Source organism: Danio rerio, chromosome 9 (assembly GCF_052040795.2).
Source record: "Danio rerio strain M-AB ecotype USA chromosome 9, GRCz13ab, whole genome shotgun sequence".
Classification (NCBI taxonomy): domain Eukaryota; kingdom Metazoa; phylum Chordata; class Actinopteri; order Cypriniformes; family Danionidae; genus Danio; species Danio rerio.
Genome location: NC_141029.1, coordinates 38,968,626 through 38,991,716, shown reverse-complemented (window position 1 = coordinate 38,991,716; position 23,091 = coordinate 38,968,626). Strand labels below are relative to the sequence as shown.

Here is a 23,091-nt window from a genome sequence, read left to right as displayed (position 1 = left end):
GACAATGCACATGGTCAAGTCAACACATTCACCAAGTTTCCTTTACTGGAGTAAAGGCATAAACAGAAAAACCATTCGTCACAACTAGATTTCCTTATGATGGTTTCGCCCAGCCTGTAAACGCATTAACCTGGTTTCTGTCATTTTACTGAAGTATGCATGTGTGATATGTGATAGGAACATGTCCTTACTGCAGATTTAAGAGCATCCAGATGGAGTAAATGCTTTACAGTAAGGGAGGAGACAAACTCTGAGGCTTTCTTGACCCCAAGAATTATAAAAATGTGTTCCCATCTCATGCAGTAGAAGTAGAATCGCTACAATCAACGTTCTGATACTCTTCTTCAGTTTATAATGACATATTTAACAAAACAAATGGAATACTAATAACTAGGAAAGATTTCTAAACATGATTTATTTGCATTGTTTGGTTATAATTTTGCATGTAAACCAGTAGAATGGACTACTATAAGAAGCTTTTCCACTTATTGGTTTACACATATTCAATACTTGGGAATCAATCAACACAGCTGTGTTTGTTTTGGATGGCAACCACAATGAATTACACTGGTCCTGTATAATAACTGGATAATCACCTATATACTATATAACTGCAGGTTAACTGCTTGTATATAATAACTTTAACTCTCAAAGGCTATTAGTTAGGCAGCATGGTGGCCCAGTGGTTAGCACTGTTGCCTCACAGCAAGAAGGTCGCTGGTTCGAGTCCCAGCCGGACCAATTGGCATTTCTGTGTGGAGTTTGCATGTTCCCTCCTTGTTCATGTGGGTTTCCCTCACACACACAAAAAAGGTTTAAATGCATGTATGCCACTTCTTGCGCGAAGGTTGTATATATAAAAAATGAACTTGATGGGAGATGGTGCGCAAGTTGTACATTGAAAAAAAAAAAAGAGTAACTATACTGTGTCTTTCATTCAAAGTTCCTTTTTATATTAGATTCAAGAGTTCACACTTAGCTGATGATTTACAAAAGCTTGTTTGGCATGCTGTCCCGGGAGAGAGCCCCGAGCTCAAGGGCTCCTCGAGCCCGGGGCTTCCTCCCGTAGGCAAAGCAAGAGGGGAGCCTGAGCTCGGTGGATCTCAAAACTCCCCTGCTGCGGTAGCTAAGGGAACACAAGGGATCAGACAAGCTTGATTGTTATGCATGTTGAATGTCTTTGGATGGTGGGAGGAAACCGGAGAACCCAGGGAAAACCCACGCGGACACGGGGAGGACATACAAACTCCTCACAGAAACACCCACCGGTCCTGTGGAACCAGGGCCGGCAGTGTTCTTGCTGTGGGGCTCACAGTGCTAACCACTGGGCCGCCGTGCCGCCCAATCACAGGTAAAGGAGGAGAATAGGGGAGGAGGGGGGTTTCTTCCAAACGAAGATAAAGTGAACTGAAAACTGTGGCTATTTATAGTAGCTTAGGACTCATATGATTGGAAGATAGTGATTAGCAAATGCGAGACTGGCCGTGATAAATCATAAGCACGTGATCCTCTCGAAATTAGTTTATGAATAAACTTCACTTAAATGAAGATGGTTTTCTATTATAAACTGTTTTATTAAATTCCCATTAAAGCAAAAAAAAAATTATTTAAAAAGTGAGTAAACTAATTGCCTTTAAATTATTATAATTATACTATTATAATTATTATAAGTAAATACACTATGTACATAATTTAAAAATTAAGTGAACTTAACAGTTCTAAGTTACAACATAAATACTTACATTTTTTTTAAGTAAAATTAACTTGTCATTTTTAAGGCAATGGGTTTGCTTCCGTTTTTAAATAACCACTTTTTGCAGTGCACAGTTCAAGGACATACATGAACTAAACTGGTCATCGTGTGTGAGTGTGTGAATCTGAGAGTGTATGGGTGTTTCTCAGTACTTGGTTGCAGCTGGAAGGGCATCCACAGCGTAAAACATATGCTGGATAAGTTGGGGTTAATTTCCCTGTGATGACCCCTGATAAATAATAGACAAAGTCAAAGGAAAATGAATGAATGAAGCTATTAGTTACGTTAACACTTTATTTTGATGGTCCACTTGAGTATTAGTAGACTGTCTGCTTATCTGTTGATATCTGTGGATACTGCTGCTAAACAGGCACATAACTGAATATAAGAATCTTTGCAAGTACATGTCAACTTACACTAACTGTAAGCCCAACCTAACAGTCTACTTATAATCTAATGAGAATTAGTTGCAATGTAACTTACATTCAACAAACAGACCATCAAAATAAAGTGTGCCATTAATCACTAGTTAATTAGCTCAAGTTATTTGTAACTGGTGAACGTTTGGTGAAGTAACTGGTGAGGTTATGGTAACTAATGACCATAAAATTTTGACTGTGATGCAACCTTTTGTAAAGCTGCTTTGGAACAATAGTTATTGTGGATAGCGCTAAACAAATAAACTTGTATTGAATTAATCCTTTTAGTGCAAAACTCTAAATAAAGCACATGAACTGTAATCATGAATGACAAATAAAGCACAGAAAAAAAATTTCTGAACAACCCAAAGTGAAGTAAAAATTACTATTTTGATTCCCATGCACAGCCTGCGGAAACTCCTATGCATTTTAAGAACCACCGAACTGGTTCTGACAGTTATCTACATATAATTCCAGCACCACAGCTTGTTTTTTTATGTTCTATGGATATTTCGACAGACTCAGCTGTCACTACACCTCATCTAAAATTCAAATACAGACTTGCAATTTTGGTCAAGAGGGATATTTATTCATGGTCAGCTAATAAAATAAATTTAGGGCCGTCCTCCGCACACCATGTCTGGAGGTTTGCATGAATCACAGGTGGACGTGCGGTTTGGGAAACATTAGCCGTTCACTGTGTACAAAGTCACAGCTATGGTAAGTCAAATATAACTTAATGTAAACAGTGTACGTTTCAACTGTTCATTTTCCAGCTGTCTTTAAACTGCGGCCCGCCAGCCCACAGCACAAAGGAAATGAAAGGGTACAAGAGGAAAAAAAAGTGAAAGAGAACAAAGCAGAATGCTTACAGCTTAAAAGGCCTCTAAGGAAGGTGAGCAGCATTTCTGCCTGTGAACTTTCTTTACCCGCACACATGCCAACATGCTTTTTTTCTCTCCACCAAATCCATTGGGATCTGGAATTCATATAAAATGCGTTGCTGCATTATTAAAAATAACACATATGTTGAATCTCCAGCATATGTAAAAGATCAACTAGTCCCTCAAAATGAAACCTTGCCATTTCTTCTAAGGCACTATAGGAGTTTTCGTAATGGGCCTTGTTTCCTTTAGACTTGGCAACTGTTGCCAATGACTAATGAGGTCAATCAATCAAATTCTGGTCTTTCGCTGATTTACCATATGCTATTTAATGGCTTATAAGAGTCGTTTAATGTGTATATAGAGTGTTGATGTGATTCTTTAACAATGCCTTGATAGTTGCATGAGAGAAGGAAAAAAACTGTGAAGAACCCCATCCGCACTCATAAACCGGATGTGATGTGATCCTAATTAACCCCAGACACTTGTGAGTGAATGAGGCGGATGTCTGGAGGGGTGTCCTACACTAGCAACTAAAATGCAGGGATTGTCCCGTGTCCTACGGGCCAAAGCCAAGGAGATGGGTTTCAAAGAACAGTCTTTGAGAGGGCGAAAGAATGTAAGCAGCTACCACTTCTCACATCTCTCTGTTTTCTCACCAAGCTGCCCTCATCTCCAATTCAGAGCGACACTAGGAATACGGCACACAAACTTGAAACACAGCTGTCCTTCTCAGCACTTTTAATGGCCATTAAAGGCTCATCAATTCACTTTGAGGCACAAGTGTACTTCAGGCACTCCTCACAGCTTTTGCTCGGTGATAAAGAGATTTAAGGTCTTGCCCGACACTTAACGTTAACCAAGCTACACTCTGAAAAAGAGGTCTTTCTTTACACAAAGTGAAAGTTCTGTTTAGAACCAGATCATCCACAAGAAGCATTATGCTAATTTTTCCTTCTTCGTGTTAGATTTCAGGGTGCTTTAGTCCCACCATTTTGTTTTTTAAGTCTGTAAGCGTTAAAAATAGGAAAAGAAATAGTCACTATTGGTGTAACGTGTACCAAAAAAGTTAGCCTGTGTCCCATTGAAAAACAGTGTTGCTTTAAACCCTACATGCACAAAACTTAATCTGAAACTTTAAAAATGATTGATCAGGGTTTCTACAGGTTTCATCAAGTCAAATTTAAGACTTTTTAAGACCATATCGAATTAAATTTCCAACCTACACAAGGATAAATGCTAAAGATTTTCAAGTTAAAGCTTAAAAACACATGTTATTGTAAGGACGATAATTAAACAATATTATTAAGTATTTATAGTTAATAAAAAATGTCTCGTAAAGCTTTAATTGAAATATTTTGTTAGTGATTGGACAGGTGTTGGTCCAATTTGGTATAGCTTTACATGAACACAGGAAAATTAAGACCGGTTTAAAACTATTTAAGACCTACAACACAATATTGCAATGGATTTAAGACTTTTTGAGGCCTAAAATTTGGTTTTTGAAATTTAAGGCATTTGAGACCCCACGAATACCCTGATGATGAATCTTAAATTCCAATCTTTAGTCTCTATGGTTTCAGTTGATACATCAATAAAATGTTTTTTTAGAACTCCTTTAAAGTTCTATATAGGGCTGCACAATATCAGTTCAGCATCTGCAATAGTTACATTGCAGGACCTGCAATGTTGAGTTCATATGTTGGTATTATATTTGAGCAGGAGTCATATTTGCAAAAACGAGACATTTCTGGATTTTAACCATAATAGAGTGAAGGTTTGTCACCTGCATGTGTTCATAAGGTCTGTGACTGTGCATTCATGCACAAGAAATTGTACCAACTGTAACTTTGTTAAAGATTCATTTTAATTTACACATTTATACAGTGAGGACTATACAGTGTTGTCTTACATATGATTACAAAATATTTGTTCCTGCATGCTGTTTAAAAAGCCCATTTTGAAAATTTATATTTTTTATCCATTTCTCAGTGAATAGGCAATGCATTTTGGTCCATTTTAAAAAAAAGATTTATTAAACAGATATAGTCATTAAAATAACATTAGTCACCAAACATATTTAGAAATAGAAACATAAGACAATTAAATTCAAGAAAAATTTTCAAAAAATAAATTACAACCTACAAAGCTCAACGTTTTTGCTTCTCTTGATTTTTTTGTCTTTTTTTATTTGTTTTTAATATTTCTCTATAACATAAATTTGGGTGTGCTAGTTTTTGGACCGTTATCGTAAGTTATTTTGTTAGATAAGCTCCAGATTTGGTTTCAGTACTGACTAATCTAAGGTATATGCACAAATATAATAGTGTATAGCTTCCTATAAAAAACGTGAATTTAAAAGATAGATATGTGAGGGGTGTATTTATATGTGCTGAGCACTGTACATGATGGAAATGTCATCATCAAATAAGTATGAGCATAATGCATGCAGCCTGATTTTTGTAACCACTGTTTTTTGCACTATAAAAATCCCTGAGGCGGGGTGTTGTTTCAGCTGTAAAAGAAACTGATGAGATGCAACAAGAACAACAGAACACGACTGAAGACAAAACAATGGACACTCACCATGACAATTGCACGTGTGAGGGTGTTAAAAGCTACCTGCTGCAACTGTAGGTTTTATTGATCAAAATTTGAAGAGAAAAAAAAAAACACTCACAAAAAAGGGATGAATCTTTTTAGTGAGGATGTGTGAAGCATGTTTTGAATAAGTAAAAAAAGACATGAGTAAAAAATAAAGCATACTTTGGGGTGTAAGATAAGCAGATTTAAAAAAAAAAAAAACACTAACAAGATATCACAATAACTGCATTTAAATACTCAAAAACCTTATAATGATTTAAAAAGTAAATTATATTGTATTTTTAATATAGGAAACTCATTTTAAAAAGTAATTGCATTGTCTTGTCTTGTCCTTGTCTAATGCATGTGCAATGTCATTCAAGGTCCCCCTTTATGAGTGTTTGTTAAAATCTCCCGCGGAATTCCAAGGCTGAGCGGCCATGATTTAGGCAGCAGGACAAGAGGGAAATGTGTGAAAATGTGCAAAGCAGCAGGAAAGGAAGATGAAAGTGACACGGTCGACCCATGTTTCAGAAGCTGATGACCGTAGCCCAAACCAGGCTGAATAATCTGAATAGGCCATCATTTTTTTCTTCTTTTTGAATCCTTTCACTCGCTCTGCCTCTGACTGCTGGCGCTTCTCATTCTACACAATGGGAAATTCACTAAGACCTTTTATTCTTATGCTAATGCTCTCAACTGGGCATCACATTAAATTTAACACATGCACACACTTTTCTGTTTTTCAGGAAAACAAGGCACACTCTTGGCGCACTTTTTTAGCCAATCCTTTAAACACACAAAACTAAATTTACATAATAGTTTAGATTTACTACAAGATTTTATATAGAGTTACTGACAAGTAGTTGTTTGAGCTTTTTTTTTTTTTTAACAGAAAAACCAAAGAAAAGCCCAGAAAACATAACACTATCTCTAATTAGTTAAACTGCTTTTAGTAAAATTAAAGACATGCATATTTAAAAAAAAAACTTGGGAACTTTTCAGCTTAGTTGTACAAACTGTGCCCTTTTACATTTAAATATCGACAATCTTTAAAGGTAACCAGACTGTTATTCAATTCAAAATAGTTTTTTTTCCTGTACAACCATTAAATTATTTTCATGAAGCAGGTTAACAAGACGATTTTGTCAGCGTTCTACAATGATGTGTAATACTTTCCCACATAGCCAACGATTCTTGTGAACCGGTTCTTTTGGGAAGAACCGGTTCTTTTTGGGCGCGAAAAGAGTGGACTGATTGCTGATGGAATGACTCTTCTGAGTCGGTTCTTTTAAGTGATTCAAAAGCATACAACGCGATACTTGAGGTTTGATGTGAATGAGTCGTTTACTGAAAGAATCTAAATCACTTTTTTGAACTACAAGCTATTTCTTCTTTTTAAGTGTAGAATATAAACAGTTAATAAGTTATGTTTAGGAAACTTAACAGTAGTTTCTACGTGAATGCTCGTATGCCGCGATAAACAAACACATTGCGTTTTGTTGAAGCGGTAAAATCTGAACAACAGAAAAGTCTATAAACATTCCTTTAACAGTCTTATTTCATATATGTTGAGGATTAAAATGATCGCCATTAAGCAAAATACTGATGAGAACAAGATAAACAACTATTCAGCTATTTCTTTAGTAAAATACTAACGTTAAACGAATCTTTACCAGCTCCAAATGAACAGGAATCGCTAAACGGAATTCGAATCAGAAACAGACTCGCCAGAATCTTTACGACTCACATCCCTACCTGGGACACTTGAGAAAAGTTTGAAATTGTCAAAAATCCCAAAGTATGTACCACAAAATGATGAAAAGTGTTGTACAACAACAACTTTTCGTCGGCATGAACTTTATGTCACATTCCTATACTAACGCGCTAACGTTAATGTCGCGGCAAATGAAACAATTGAACAATATAAATGAATAGTTAATACTGTCCTCCAATGGAGGATCGTGCACACTGTGGACAGTAGAGCTAAAAGCATATAAGAACAAAAGAAACGTAGAGCATTTACCTTCTTGGATGATGTAAAGTTCGTCAGTTGCTCAGTTGTCCAGCGTGCATCCAAAAAACAGCGAAATTGTGCTCAAAACAAAACTGCAGAAAGTGGCTTGGACTCTGTCACGAAACTCCATCGGCGATTTATTCGGAATCAAAGCAACGGCGTTCATGAAAAACTACATCACTCGCGGACGACGAAGCGCTACAGTTGCATCTCGCAAACTTTGACGATCCATCACACACGATACTTCAAAAGACTGTAGTTACTCACATTAAAAAGTAATTTAGCAGTCAACACTGCAGAAATTCACCCCAAGCAAGTTTGTGAAGTCGACAGTTGTGATGTGCGGTGGGAGATCTGTTGGCGTGATTTGTTTTCAATCCGATCTGCCCTCCTCTGTCTCCAGTCTCCACTTCTCCCCCCAGTTCTCTGAGTTTGGGCCACTCTCTTCACCAGATGGGCCGGGTTACATCAAACCAAAGGTAGTCGAGGCTTAAGAAGAGTTTGTTTTCAAGTTTCACTGGAGATTTGCTAAACCGTTGCTTGAGTACGGTTAATGTGGTTGTAAATAAATCTAAGAACAGCTTTGTTGAGATAACAGCTGGTAAACTAGAAATAGTGGGTTATTGCAAATTTAAAACATTTTTTTTCTTTATAGATTCAGCACCATTTTAAGTCAAGACATTTTTTAACTAAAGGCTATTACTTTTTGAAAGACTTCACTAAACATAAATAATAAGTTGTGGAAAAGTTGTGATTTATTTTATTAAATTTAAAATCTTTTTTTATGATTATTTAAATTAAATAAATATTTTTGATTTATTAATTTAACATTTCTTTCAGCAAATGTATGTGATAGCCTACTGCAGTTTATTTGAATTAGGGTAAATTATAAGATTATTCAATCAGACAAACTAAAAACCCTTAAAGTTTTCTGGTTTGTAAGTTATGCAGTCCAGCATTGCAGATCAGAAAATCTAACCACACTGCCAGTGATCCAGATGAAAAACAGTTTAAACTACTGCCAATGATAAGAGATTAAAAACAATATAACAGTTAAAACTACCACACTGCTAATGTTAGAGATGATAAACAATATAACAGTTTAAGAGATGATAAACAATATAACAGTTTAAGAGATGATAAATAATATAACAGTTTAAACTACCACACTGTCAATGTTAGAGATGATAAACAATTTAGCTAATCGTTTAAACAAGCCTATTGCTGGATTTAGCTGCCAGCTGGTTCAAGACGGTCTCCCTGCCCATGCTGGTATAATGCTCACGTGGTTTAGCTGAGAGGTCAACTGGTTTTCAACCAATAAAACCATCAGTCTGGTTTAAATGTTTTTTTTTTTTTCAGAAAATGTTTTTTTTTTTCAAACGATAAACACAATACAACGACATCTAGTGGAAAAAGGGGGTAAGAACCAATCATAAAGTTCTAAATAAAATAAAAAACATTTCAAAAATCTTTTTCACTATTAAAAAACTTGATGGGTGTCAGTGAATGCTAGGTAAAAACTATATTCTTATAAGTCCATTGGATTTTGTGTGAATTTTTTTTATGTTGAATTAATGAATCGATCAATTAATGGGTCTATCTACTAGCAGCTAATTTAAGATAATTCTGACTCTATACTTTTTAAACAGCTATATATCCATAGGCCTATGAATTACAAGCATTTCTGATTTCATGTATCTATATATTCATTTTCCTTCGGCTTAGTCCCTTTGTTCATCAGGGGTCACAACAGCGGAATGAACCGCCAACTTATCAATGCCCTTCCATCTGCAACCCAGCACTTGGAAACACCATGCATTCAGACACATACACTAAGGCCAATTTAGTTTTGTTTGGATTGTGGGGGAAACCGGGGCACCTGGAGGAAACCCACACCTCGGGGAGAACATGCAGACTCCACACAGAATCGACAACTGACCCAGCCAGGGCTCAAACCAGCGACCTTCTTGTTGTGAGACGACAGTGCTAACCCCTGAGCATCATGCCGCTCCTATATATTCATATATTTGTAAATATAAATATTTTATAAATTATACAAATATCTGTATTTATTTGTACAGGTAGAACGGTAAAAAATGCACATATTGCACATAAATCTATATGTGTGCAAATATAACTTCTTCTTGTATTAAGATAACAAACACTCTTTCTACACCAGAGATGCCCAAACTAGGGCCCAAAGGCTGTTTTTTAGCCCTCCATCCCATCTGAGAAGAGTGGGAGAATGATGGGGAATTTTGTGACTTAACAGAGATTGTCATTTTTAATTCAACATAGCTTTTGTTTTTTAACTGTTGATCTACAAAAAAGCAGATGAAAAAAATAAATAAATAAATACAGTCATTTGATGGATAGCGGACATTGCAGAAGATACCATCAGCAAGCTAATCAAGGCAAAATGTATTTTTGTGTGTTATAAATGGGATTGTTTATGTTTTTTATTGTCAGATGTTCATTATAAAATGTACAAAAAATGTAATCATTAATACAATTAAAGTATTTTAAATGTAATAAATTATAGTAATAATTAAATTACAGATTAACTAAACTAGCCTGCTTTACTGTAATATGGTACAAAAATCATTAAAGTATTTAATGTAAATTATTATAGTATTTGTTTCTAATGTGGGTGTACTAGTACTACTGAAAGACATTTGGTAGGAGGCTATGCTGAATGGACAGATGAAAGTGTGCTTTTAAAAATATTTCTTTAATGCCTAAACTATCATAAAAAGAACACTGATATAAACAAACATGCTTCCTAAATGTGTATTTAACATTTCAATTGCATGACTTCTAAAACTTGGCAATAAATTCCCATGTGAATCATTCATTCATTCATTCATTCATTTTCCTTCGGCTTAGTCTCATTATTCATCAGGGATTGCCACACCGGAATGAACCACCAACTATTCCAGCATATGTTTTACGCAGCGGATGCCCTTCCAGCTGCAACCCAGTTCTGGGAAACATCCATACACACTCATTCACACACATACACTGCAGCCAGTTTAGTTTATTCAATTCACCTGTACCGCATGTCTTTGGACTGTGAGGGAAACCAGAGCACCCAGAGGAAACCCACGCGAACACGTTGAGAACATGCAAACTTCACAGAGAAATGCCAACTGACACAGCTGGGAATCGAACCAGCAACATTCTTGCTATGAGACGACAATTCTAACCACTGAGTCACTGTGTCACCCCCACATGAAACAATATTACAATAATGTATGTATTACAGCAAACTGCATACTCAAGGTTTTACAACAGTAAACTGTGGTGTATTGTAATATAATATACCCTATAGTTGTAGATATTGGGTAATTCGTTTGTATTTCTATAGTTGTGTTACCATATGACCTCAACAGATTAAATCACTCACTTAATGGTTAAAAACACTACAGTATTTACTTTAAATTTCTATTGTTTTTTTCTGTACTGAATGTACTTCTCTACTGAAATGCATGCAGGCTGCCTTAAAAAAAAAAAATGGAGGCATTCTCGAGTAGGTATAGTCCGGTATATGTTTCTGCCAACCCCCCAACTTTGTTTAAAACAATATATTTAATTGTTCATACTCTGCTGTATTCAAAAGCACAGATTTCTTTAAAGCACAAAAAAGCACATAAAAAAACTTACATATACCAAGGAGCGGTGTATATATATATATAGAAAAAAAATTGCGGTTGCTTTGCATCCTAAAATGCTAGTTCCATATATTGTCTCGCATAACCCCAAACATGTATCTTTTTATACATCTCTGTCATACAGGGTTTTGAATTAGATATTGTCTCTTGATACTGTCTACTGCAAAGACATTTTGTACATTGTACATTATGACAGAAGCTTTAAAGTATAAATCCTTAATTTAAAATAAAAAATCAGGGATGCCCCAAATGGATTCTTGAAATTGATTAACATTGTCTCTTTCTCTGACTGTACCTTCTGTCTGTGCTAAAAATCAACCAAATGCCAATGCTGATAACGCCATCTAGTGGTATATAATATACCTTAGATTCAGTCCAGATGTTCAGACATAATATAACAACCTATTGATTGATTCTTTCATAAATTCATTTATTCAGTCATTCATTTTCCTTCAGTTTAGTCCCTTTATTCATCAGGGCTCACCACAGCGGAATTAACCGCCAACTTATCCGGCATATGTTTTACACAGCGGATGCCCTTCCAGCTGCAATCCAATAATGGAAAACATCCATACTCATTCACACACATACACTACTACAGCCAGTTTAATTAATTAATTAATTCATTCATTTTCTTTTTGGCTTAGTCCCTTTATTCATCAGGGGTCACCACAGCGGAAGGAGCTGCCAACTAATCCAGCACATTTTTTTTACGCAACGGATGACCTTCCAGCCACAATCCAACACTGGGAACCACCCATACACTCCTGCAATCACACACATACACTACGATCAATTTAAATTATTCAATTAACTTGTATTTGGACGAGGGATGAAACCGAAGCACCCAGAGGAAACCCGGGAGAACATGTAAACTCCACACAGAAATGCCAACTGACCCAGCCTGGACTTGAACAAGCGACCTTCTTGCTGTGAGGCGACAGTGCTAACCACTGAGCCACCGTTTCGCCCCTTCATTCATTCATTCATTCATTCATTCATTCATTCATTCATTCATTCATTCATTCATTCTTTCATTCATACTTTTTAAAAGTTAATTAACTTATTAAATATTCTACTCACTCAGGACTGTTAGTATTGTACAACAGTTGTAAGTTAGGCACACTGTAAAAACTGCAGAGTTCCACACAATTCATTCATGTAGTTGTCCCAACACAAATTGATTAAGTTAACGTAGCACTTTTAACAAATTTATGTGGATTGAACATAAAAAGATTAAGTTGTCCCAATGAAATCTCAAGAATTGTGTTATTTCATCTTATTTTAAATGAGTAGTTTGAATAAGCAAAAAAAAAAAAAAAAAAAAAAAATGAGTGTGTCAACCTGGTGTCAACTTTACCATTCAACATTTTACAACATTACTCAGTCATTCCATCTGCTTGCCGAAGGGAGGCGCCAAATATATGTTGAAGGTAAAGGTTTTGTTTACCTGCATTTTAGTCCCAAAAGGCAACAACGAATATATTTTTGTTGTTTTTGCTATTTTAGTTTCATTGTTTTGTTTTAAACACCGTCATCAACCAGAACATTAGTTTCCAGATGCATATTTGCTATGCTGTATCAAGGTACGTCTGTTAAGTCTCATTAAAAGTTTAATCTTATTTTTTCTTCGACGTAATCTTTTGAAATCTAATAGCATTCGAGTTATTTGGAAAAGTTGAATGTTTAGGGTTCTCATTTTGTGTTTTAGCTTAATCTTTGTAGTTTAGAGTCAACTTTGTGTTTGAAAGATCTTGGTTAAGGCCGACCACTGTTGTAAACCAAGAATAAAGGGATCCCATGTTGGTCATTGTGGTTTGGTCAAACTGAATGCTGCTTTACGTTACTTTCCTGTCTTCTCAAAGAACATCATGTAAATATTTACAAAGCTTGACTACCTTCAAACAAAAGTGCTGAATATTTTTTGTACATTTGCTTTTTAACTAGGCTAATGTTTTTGACAATTCAAAGAATGGATGCTATTTTATCTCTCAGTTTAGTCCGAAATGGCCATTAAAATGCATTTTGTGTTGTGAATGTGGTTGAACGCTTGTTGAGATTATTGAGATGGAGGTTCATCATGTCTAGACTCCTTGAACACCAAATTAATACCCATTCATTGTATAGCCCCATTGATGTTATCACAAAGCAAGTCTAACATTTTCATGCTAAAGTTTCCGTGAAACTAACGGAAAGACCATTCAGGAGTTGGGGATTGGGTTGGTTTGTAGTGGGAAGGTTTATTTTCTTTTGACCAGTGTTGCCACTTCAAAGAACAGGAAAGTTGGGGGGTTTCTGTGCCCTCTACTGACTCATGCTCATGGTTTACATTGTGGCTTTCCCATTTACTTTAGGCAGATTAGAAGTCGAGATCCATATAAACGTCAGATGATGGTTCACTAATTCTTCACTAGCCCCAAAATGAATATTCTTTCATTACTTACTCGCCTACATGCTGTTACAAGCCTCTTCGTCTTACTTTCTTCTGTGGAACAACACAGTGATCGAATGATTGATTGACTGACTGATTTGCCTACACAATGAAAAATGTTTAGTGTTGCTTCAGTCCTCATTGGGTTTCGTTATGAGGACATAGGGAGTTTTTAAATGACGTGAGGTAACAAATTCTGTTATAATAATTTTAGTTTTTGATTAAACTGTCCCATCAAAAGATGCTCACAGACAGGCACCTGCACAGTTTGAATAGAGTTGATTATTTCAGTGTTCACGTTTTGTTCTGACAGTGTTTATTTTTCCATTGTGGTGTAAAATGAAGGACGATGTGACGGCAAAGGAAGTTCTATGATCTATGAAGATCTATCTTTTGTGTATCAGGGGAAGGAAACTCAAATAGGTTGGAAACAAGCGGAGGCTGAGTAAATGATGACTTGATTTTCATTTCTAGGTTAAGTATCACTTTAAAGTTTCGCAAACCTACATTGATTGATGCATGCATATATGTGAAGTAATAGTTTACCCAAAACCTAAGGGCTTAAGGCCCTGATGTATTGTCATGTATTGTCAAATTCATTCGTTCATTAATTTTCTTATTGGCTTAGTCCCTTTATTAATCAGGGGTCGCCACAGTGGAATGAACAACTAACTTATTCAGCATGTGTTTTACGCAGCGGATGCTATTCCAGCCACAAAATCCAAACATCCATACACACTCATTCACACACATACACACACACATACACTACAGCCAATTTAACTTAATCAATTTACCTATAGCGCATGTCTTTAGACTGTGGGGGAAATCAAAACACTCGGAGAAAACCCAAACCCCACACAGAAATGCCAACTGATTAATCCGGGTCTCGAACCAGCGACCTTCTTGCTGTGAGGTGACAGAGCTATCCACTACGTCACCATGTCGCCCTTTTGGAATATGTTGCACTCAAGAAAAAAATAAGGTTATATAACATTTACATTTATATAACATTATTTTGTAATCCAGATACTTTAAATGACAACATACAGCACATGCATTCTAATTAAAGCAGCTTTTGTGCCGGGTATTTAAATAGTCAGCTGTTCAGCAGTACCTGTTTCTACCGGCAGGTTGTAGTGGGACTGTTGTTACACGGCAAGTGTAAAAAAATCCTGCCACTGCACTGTTGGCATTCATTCATTATTTTGAGAAGCAGAAACTGATGAGATAATAATACAACTGTAACGAAAAACTGAATAGTTCTAACTACTGATGAAGCCTAATATTTGTTTTCACAGTATAAAATGTGTGTAGTTTTGGTGAATCAAAAAACTTGTACATATCAATGCAAATACATGCAAATTATTCAGAAAAATGTAAATTATTCTCGCTTTCTAGATATGATATAGATATATCTAGTAGGGATGCTCCGTTCGATTGGTCAGACTTTACTGCGACTTTGAAATCAAAATATTCTCATATTACAAATGTCCTGTTTTTCTTTAATATTATTTGTCTATTAATGCTTCTGAAGCAGCAGATGATATCCCGATTGTCCACACTTTCCTGTTTGTTTTAGTTAGGTTGCGCAATTCTGATCGGGCAGAACAAAAGTGTGCTCACTCAATTGGCTAGTAAGTCACACACAGACGGCAGTCATGCATTTGCTCTGGGCAGGGAAAATAAAATAATACATATACATTTCATATCACATTCTCGTGCGCTTAGCAAATTGCAATATTTCAAGTTGCGATTGTGATCCGATTTCGATTAATCGCACAGCCCTATTGGAGATGAGCAAAATATTTTAATGACCTTGCATGTATTTAGGCCTGAAAGTTCTTTGATTTTGACAGTATTGCAAGTTCACTTTACTTATTGCAATAAATAGTAGTTATAGGCCTATTTCCATTTAGCAAAGTAGTAATGGATTTATGGGTGTGCATTTTAACTTTTTATGAATCAAATGTGCACTCCAAACTTTTCTTGATTGAGACTTGTTGAATTCTTCTTTCATCATTTGCAATGTTTCCAAACTGCATTGTTTGTAATTTTTCTTACCAATTTTTTTTATCAGTGTTTATCTGTAAGCTGCTTCTGGCCATGGCATGTCCACACTAGATGGTTATAAGAGATGTGTTTAAGGAATTACATGCAACATCCTTAATTTATTCTCTTAGGTAAGGACAGATCTCCACTTAAGTATCATACTTCAGGGAAAATGAGCTTTATGCATTAAAAAAAAAAGTTTAAAGTATCAGAATTAGTAGACTGTATCAGCCGATCACAATGACTATGTTTACATAGACATTAGCAATCAAATTATTTGCCTTAATCTAATTAAGACAATAATAAGATTAAGGCGTTTACATGAGTAGCTTTTTGAATGTTCCTTTCATGATCCCGTTTTACATGTTATAGCACATAATTCGATTAATGTCATCGCGCAACCACGCTATCCACATTTCCTCCGGAGTTTCATGTAATTTCGGGTGTTTTATTTTTATTTTGTCAACTTTAACTGCAGTTTGATACTTTTACTTTCATTCGGGAACATTTTATGCATGCTCACCGTGACAAATGAGACAATGGATGCAACCAAGAACTGCTGAAAGAATGTTGTTTTAATATAAGTTAATACCGCATGCTGAATGGAAGAAACAAAACCTCTGCATTTTACAATGCAGGTGTCTGGTGTCTGCACTGACTCGGTAGATGCAAACAGCTGTGTGTGTGTGTGTTGGACTATTCTGTCACATAATGCGGTGAAATTTCCTACATGATTGTAATAGTTCGAATAAGGTGTTTACATGCCTGTACTTCACTTTAATATTGCGACTAAAATCAGCATACTCCACTTGTCTTAATTCAATTTCTATTTAGTTCGATTATGACCTTAATCGGATTAATCAAAAATCGCTGTTTACATAATAGTATTGTCTTAATTGCATTAAAATATTGGTGTCCATGTAAACGTACTCAATGAATCAGTACTCAGTATCCACTGCAAAAATTCTTTGTCACATCTGTCAGTGACCACCTGAGGGCGCTGTAGTGCATCAGGACTCAGAAGGCACTACAGCGTCCCGGAAAGACTACAATTCCACGCGCATACACCGGAACACATACACTGATCTGCCTTTCACAGCTGTCTTCATTGCTGTTGATTATCTAGACTATATATTCCATCATCCCACCGTTGTTTATCATCGCGTTGTTTGTCTTCCTTGTCGTTCTTGTCCCTAGTTCTAGTAAGTCTTGCATACCGAGTTTCTTGATCTTGTATTTTTTCTAAAATCTAGTTCGTGTTTACCTGTCTTAGTTTCTTGTTTTATTTGTTTGTTTGTTACTTTGCACTTTGATATTTTTGGATTTTGTTGTTTTTGCACTTTAATATATTAAAATTCTGCACTTGGATCCGCAACCCTTTTGTTTTCTCTGTTTTGATCACGCTAAAACGTGACATCCTGATCCAAGCAGCCTCAATATCTAGATATATTTATCTAGATATGATATAGCCAGTAACATCTGTTTCTGTAATAGTTAAATCACAGTGAGTTTGTGCATCGAGCTTATTATCTTATAGCTATATTCTACTGCAACATGCTATGTCACTCAGCATCGGATTATAAATCGACTTTATTGTAGTGAAATGACCTAAGATGGCTGGAAAAACACCTTATTGTCGCAGGAGGTGTTCAGCGGTAAATTAGAACTTCTTTTTTTTTCATGGGGGTGGGAGGGTGAGAGGACTTCTTTGGGACTTCTATCCTTTTTGACCCTAGCAACGCCCCTGATCGAAACCAGTGATCATTGACTTTCGTAGTATTTGTTTTTCCTGCTAACCACTCGAGGGTGAGTAAATATTCATTTTGGAGTGAACTATCCCTTTAATTCCACATGACAATTGTGTCACATTCACTATTGTATCTTTTGGTAGGCTGTTTCTGAGTGCCCCTGTGCATCTGCTGTGATGATCGTTGTAAAGTGATCTCTGAGCAGACTACCTGATAGTAAAATAAAACAACATTAAATAATCAAAGTGTTAACTCAATGCAAGCAATTTAGAATTGGGCCTCTATGATATGAAAGAATGCATCAGCAAAGATAATAGATTATGGATAAATTGTTCACAATGAACATGTTGGATTTAAGTACAGTGTCAGACATCTATGCATAGTTTTTTTTTTCCGTCTTGCTGTGATCCTGATCTTGTCTAAGGGCCAAATGGATTGTGGGGCCATACATGGCTGTTGTCTGACCCTAGATGCTATCTAGTGCTAAATCTGTTTGTGCCAGGCAGGCGACACTCATCTGTGACTCATAAACGATTCTTTCCTTCATGTCGTGCTTGCAGAGCCAGTGCCAGAACACGCGACCCGACCATAATATCCTCTCTGCTAATGACAAACTTACGCTTCCAGAGAAAAAAAAATTAGAGGCCTCTGAAGTGGGACGGTGACCTGGAAAAACGCCTCCGGTTTTCCCGTAATGTGGGGTTCTGTGCGGTCTGGCCTGCTTTTTACTTTAATGATAGAGATGTTGTATCACTAGTTTGAGAACCTGGAAGAGGAGAGTTGTGCCACAGTTTGGAAAGCTGATCATTTTATTTGGGCACTAGAGGGCAGCAGTGAACTTTTGATTGCAGCTTTGCTCATCCGCTGCCTGCTACAATATTCTTTAAACTTCATAATTAAGTTTTTTGATTCTTTTATGGTTCTTTCTGATGCTGTTGTTTCAATGTACTTGATACCATACAGAATGCATGCTTACTGGATACTAGGTCTGGGTGAGGTGCAATTCGGCTTAATATTAGATTACTAAATTGCTCCAAATTGCTTATAATCTGTAAATTTGTGTTGTTAAGAGGTTCTGAATCATGACATAATTATTCAGAGGAGTGGAACGGTGCCAGCGCTTACTCTTTATGCTTTTATATGTTTTTATTTGATAGGATAATGAAGTTAAGATATGGAAGTGGACGCACATTTGACACGCATCTGAACGTAAGTATCATGAATCATATATGGGCTGAATTTGATTCCGACTTCTTAAGAAGAACATCAAAAATGCCACAAAACAGGAATTATTAGAATCAAATACATAGAATCAAGCACACTACAGTTAATTGCTCCTATAATTACCTATAGTCTGTAAATGTATTTTGATAAATGTTTTGAATCATAATATAATCATTTAGGGGAGTAGAACAGCTCTTACGTTTTATGTTTTAACTTTCTTTCTTTTTTCGCTTTTAATTTGGGCAAATTTGACCCACATGTCTTGTGCATAACCCTTATGAATCATGATCTGTAAAACCCAACAGTCAACTTTATCAAATGAAATGAGTGCAGTTAACTCAAAATGTACTGAAAGTTAATTCAACTCATTTACAGAGTTTTGAACTCCGTGTTGAAGGTAATGAGTTAAATTCCTCATTATTTTAACTTAAATGGAGTAAGTTCACAGTACTCATATAGATTAATTACCTTAAATGGTTGGTTGCAATCGGTTTCCTCAAACAGTTTGAGTTGATTAACTTGTTTGGTTTTACAGTACTCAGTTGGTTTAAGTTCTCTTCATTTATTGGCTTTTACTGTGCTCAAATTGCTTTACTCAAATTGATTAGGTTCACAGTACTTATTAGGATTTGTTTTTGAACTTAAGGGTTGTTGCAATGGGTTTCCTTAAATGGTTTGAGTAACCTTTTTGGGTTTAAACAAGGACTGAACTTGATCATAAGAGGTTGCACATGAGTATTATTCGCACATCAAAAGCAGCTACACTCCATCAAACTTAATTTTACAAAATTAAACTGAGTTCTAAAGTTGTTTAAATCATCTTTCTGATCATTTTAGATGTTATGCTGTGTTGTAGACAGTAAAACTGGATATAAGTGTATACTAGGCATGGGATGATAATTGTTTTCAAGGTATACCACGGTTCAAGGTTTTAAAACTGCCAGAATTTTCTGTTATATCATTCCTACAGTATATGTACTTTTTAAAATGTTTTTTTCAGGACAACAGTATCTCCAGCAGAATCTGATAGATAGCCAAAGATGCTATTTACAGTAAACAATTGTATGTAATGTAAATTGTAATGAAATCTGTGTTTTTGAAACTAAGACAGCGGAAGTAAATAACTAATTTGAATTATATAGCCTGACACGTTTACTGCTCCAAAATATTTAAAATGTTTCTCGATATAAAATATATATTGTGAAAATATTGTGTTCAAAGGGGAAATTGTTGTTTTTGTTTTTTACACAGACATTTAAAAGGAATATATTTTAAAGCAGTAATAACAATATCCAAGATATTTTATCCAAGGTTATCATACCATCAGAATCATATATCAGCCCATGCCTAGTGAGAAGAAACATTTAGCATTACCAGTGTGTCTTAAGCCATGAGGTGTTGAAAAACATGTGTAGTGTTTAATGTAGTGTGCAATTCTGAAAAATAATCCTTTTTATAACTATAATCTTTCTTTGCTGCTTTAGACCTGTCATGGATAAATATGACAACTAAATCCGTCAGGTGGTGCTGCGTTTCTGTCTTAACAGTTGATTCATTAAATCATTTATTAATTAAACCATTCATTCAAAGAGGCTGATTTATTTAGAAACTTAACAGGTTGCTTACTTTATAAAATGATGAAAACAAACATAAATTTGGATGTATTGCCTTCAACATGTACATGTGATATTTTCTGCTTACTTTTGGGATTCAGATGTTGTCATATACTGTTTTCACCTACAACATATGGCATTGTAAAATTTAGATGCAGCCACTGTCTTTATAAAGGGATTGCTGAATCGTTAGCTCACTGGATTTGCTAAAAACATTTTTGTTTGTTTTTTATTGACAAAGACAGAAGAACCTTCAGTACTGTTTGTGAACTCAAACTCAATCAATTTTAAATGCATGATTTGTATTTGGACTTAACTCAATATCACATTTGAAATCATGCGAATATGCTGATATTTGGGGAAAAAAACATTTCAAATTAAATTAAATTAGTAATGCTCAACATAATTTAAATTCAGCCCTTATAAATTGTTTGTAATCACTTACCTTAACACAATTTCATAAACCCAATGAATCATTTTTTCAGCACTGTAAAAATGCTGGGTTTCACACAATTTATTTGTGTTGGGACAACTTTAAGGAATTAAGTTAACTTATTAGTTTTTACAGATTTTAGTGGATTGAATGTAAAACAATTAAGTTGTCCCAATGAAATCTGAAGAATTGTGTTGTTTCAGCTCATTTTAATAAAGTAGGTTGCACAAGCAACAAAAATATTGTTTTGAGTGAGTGTACGGTTGAAACCAGAATTATTAGCCCCCCTTTGAATCTTTAGATATTTCTCAAATGATGTTCAACAGAGCAAGGAAATTCACAGTAAGTCTGATAATATTTTTTCTTTCTTCTTATTTGTTTTATTTCAGCTAGAATAATAAAAGCAGTTTTTAACTATTTTTAACCATTTTAAGATCAAAATTATTAGCCCCTTTCAGCTATATTGTTTCAATAGTGAACAGAACGAGCCATCGTTATACAATAACTTGCCTAAATACCCTAAACTGCGTAGTTAACCTAATAACCAAGTTAAGCCTTTAAATGTCACTTTAAGATGTATATAAGAGTCTTGAAAATATCTAGTCAAATATTATGTACTGTCATTATGGCAAAGATAAAATAAATCAGTTATTAGAGATGAGTTATTAAAACTATTATGTTTAGAAATGTGTTGAAGAAATCTGCTCTCCGATACACAGAAATTGGGGAAAAAAATAAACGGGGGCTAATAATTCAGTAGGTAATAATTCTGACTTTAACTGTATATATTTAAGTATGTACTATGCACAGCTAAAATGAGTTTGCCCGCTTTAAAAAATCCATTTATTCTTTTTTATAATTTTTTCAGTGAATATAGATAATACATGTTGGTGCATTTATAAACAAATGGTTTATTAAACAGTTATTTTAATTCAAATAAGAGTTCGGTCACTGAACATTACTAGGAATAAGATTATTAAGAAGATAATCAATTTAATATCAAATGGTATATTTAAAAAAATGGCAAACTACTAAATTTCAACTAAATGTAATATTTGTGTATGTTTCTTTTGATTTTTGCTATTGATGTTTGCTTGTTTGTGTTAACTTGAATTTGTGTCGTTCAACATTCATTTTTGTGTTATTTATTCTCAATTTCTTGAAGTTTTTAGGTAATAATTTTGTTTTTAATAAGTGAGTGACATGCTCTATAATGTCAGCTTACATGCTGTTAAAACAACAATTCTGATATTATCATAGGCAATAAATTTTGCATTCCCCATATATCATGGCAGTCAAAAACCTCAATCTGACACAGTAAATTCCAAGAAAGCATTCCACTGAGAGTGTACTTCGTGAGTTCTGCTTAGACAGCGATTAGTTTGCTGTGTCATGTTATATATTTTCCCAGAAGGCACTTGAATATTTCTGGGTGTATATCTATGTCTAAAATGCATACACACACACACACACACACACACACACACACGTGCACGCTTTCCATGTAGCGTGTGACCTTGTTTAAGCACTGACACTGAGAAGAATCACCCAGCAACTTCTCCACCGTATTTTTAGAAAATCCAGCGAGCAAACAAATTGCACGGTGACCCTCTTTCACCTTTTCATGTTCCAGCCTGACAGGTGTGTAACTTATAGCATGGTCTCCTCCACCCTTCTGATTACATGCCCCCGGACCCCCTCGACCCCCACCTTCGAGTATGTGAGAGCCTCTGTCACGGGTGGAGTTCACCTCTGACCCCCATTTCTCCTTGAACTCCACACTTTGTGTGTGTGTGTGTGTGTGTGTGTGTGTGTGTGTGTGTGTGTGTGTGTGTGTGTGTGTGTGTGTGTGTGTGTGTGTGTGTGTGTGTGTGTGTGTGTGTGTGTTAAATTGTGCCATGTCCCTCGTGCTGGTGTATCTTAGCCCACTTTTACAAGCTAGAGAGGAAGGCCAAGCCCTTTACTTTTTAGCACAAACAGCTTTTTCCTGTGACATTCCAGTAATACTGTGGTTGTTAACAGGTGGTTTGAGCAGCTGTGTGTCCTAAAAGATAGCACAGAAATAGCCCTTGGTGTGATCTATTCAAAGAAAATGTCCTCTTGTTTTATTAGCCAAATCTGTTTATATTTACTTATAATTGACTCTTCTTGACAAAACTCTTCTCTTTTAAAAACCATTATGTTTATCTATTTCTCAGAAAATACATTTTGGTGCCTTTAAACAAAATGGTTTTATTAAATAGTTATATTCATTAAAATA

At 35.4% G+C, this 23,091-nt stretch overlaps 1 protein-coding gene and 1 long non-coding RNA gene across 4 annotated transcripts in view; one reads left to right on the top strand and one right to left on the bottom strand.

Moving 5' to 3' along the window:
- The window catches only part of gli2a (GLI family zinc finger 2a), a 157,500-nt gene extending 149,481 nt beyond the window's left edge, over positions 1 to 8,019 (bottom strand). The window contains 1 exon segment of the mRNA NM_130967.1: positions 7,666 to 8,019. The gene's annotated coding sequence lies outside the window, so the exon portion shown is untranslated.
- Positions 8,020 to 12,735: 4,716 nt separating this feature from the next.
- LOC141376175 (uncharacterized) overlaps positions 12,736 to 23,091 on the top strand; it is a 171,937-nt gene continuing 161,581 nt past the window's right edge. For all 3 annotated transcript variants that reach the window (XR_015499720.1, XR_015499721.1, XR_015499722.1), the window contains exons 1-2: positions 12,736 to 12,916; positions 18,719 to 18,770. This is a non-coding gene — a long non-coding RNA (uncharacterized LOC141376175). The remainder of the gene's footprint in view (positions 12,917 to 18,718; positions 18,771 to 23,091) is intronic.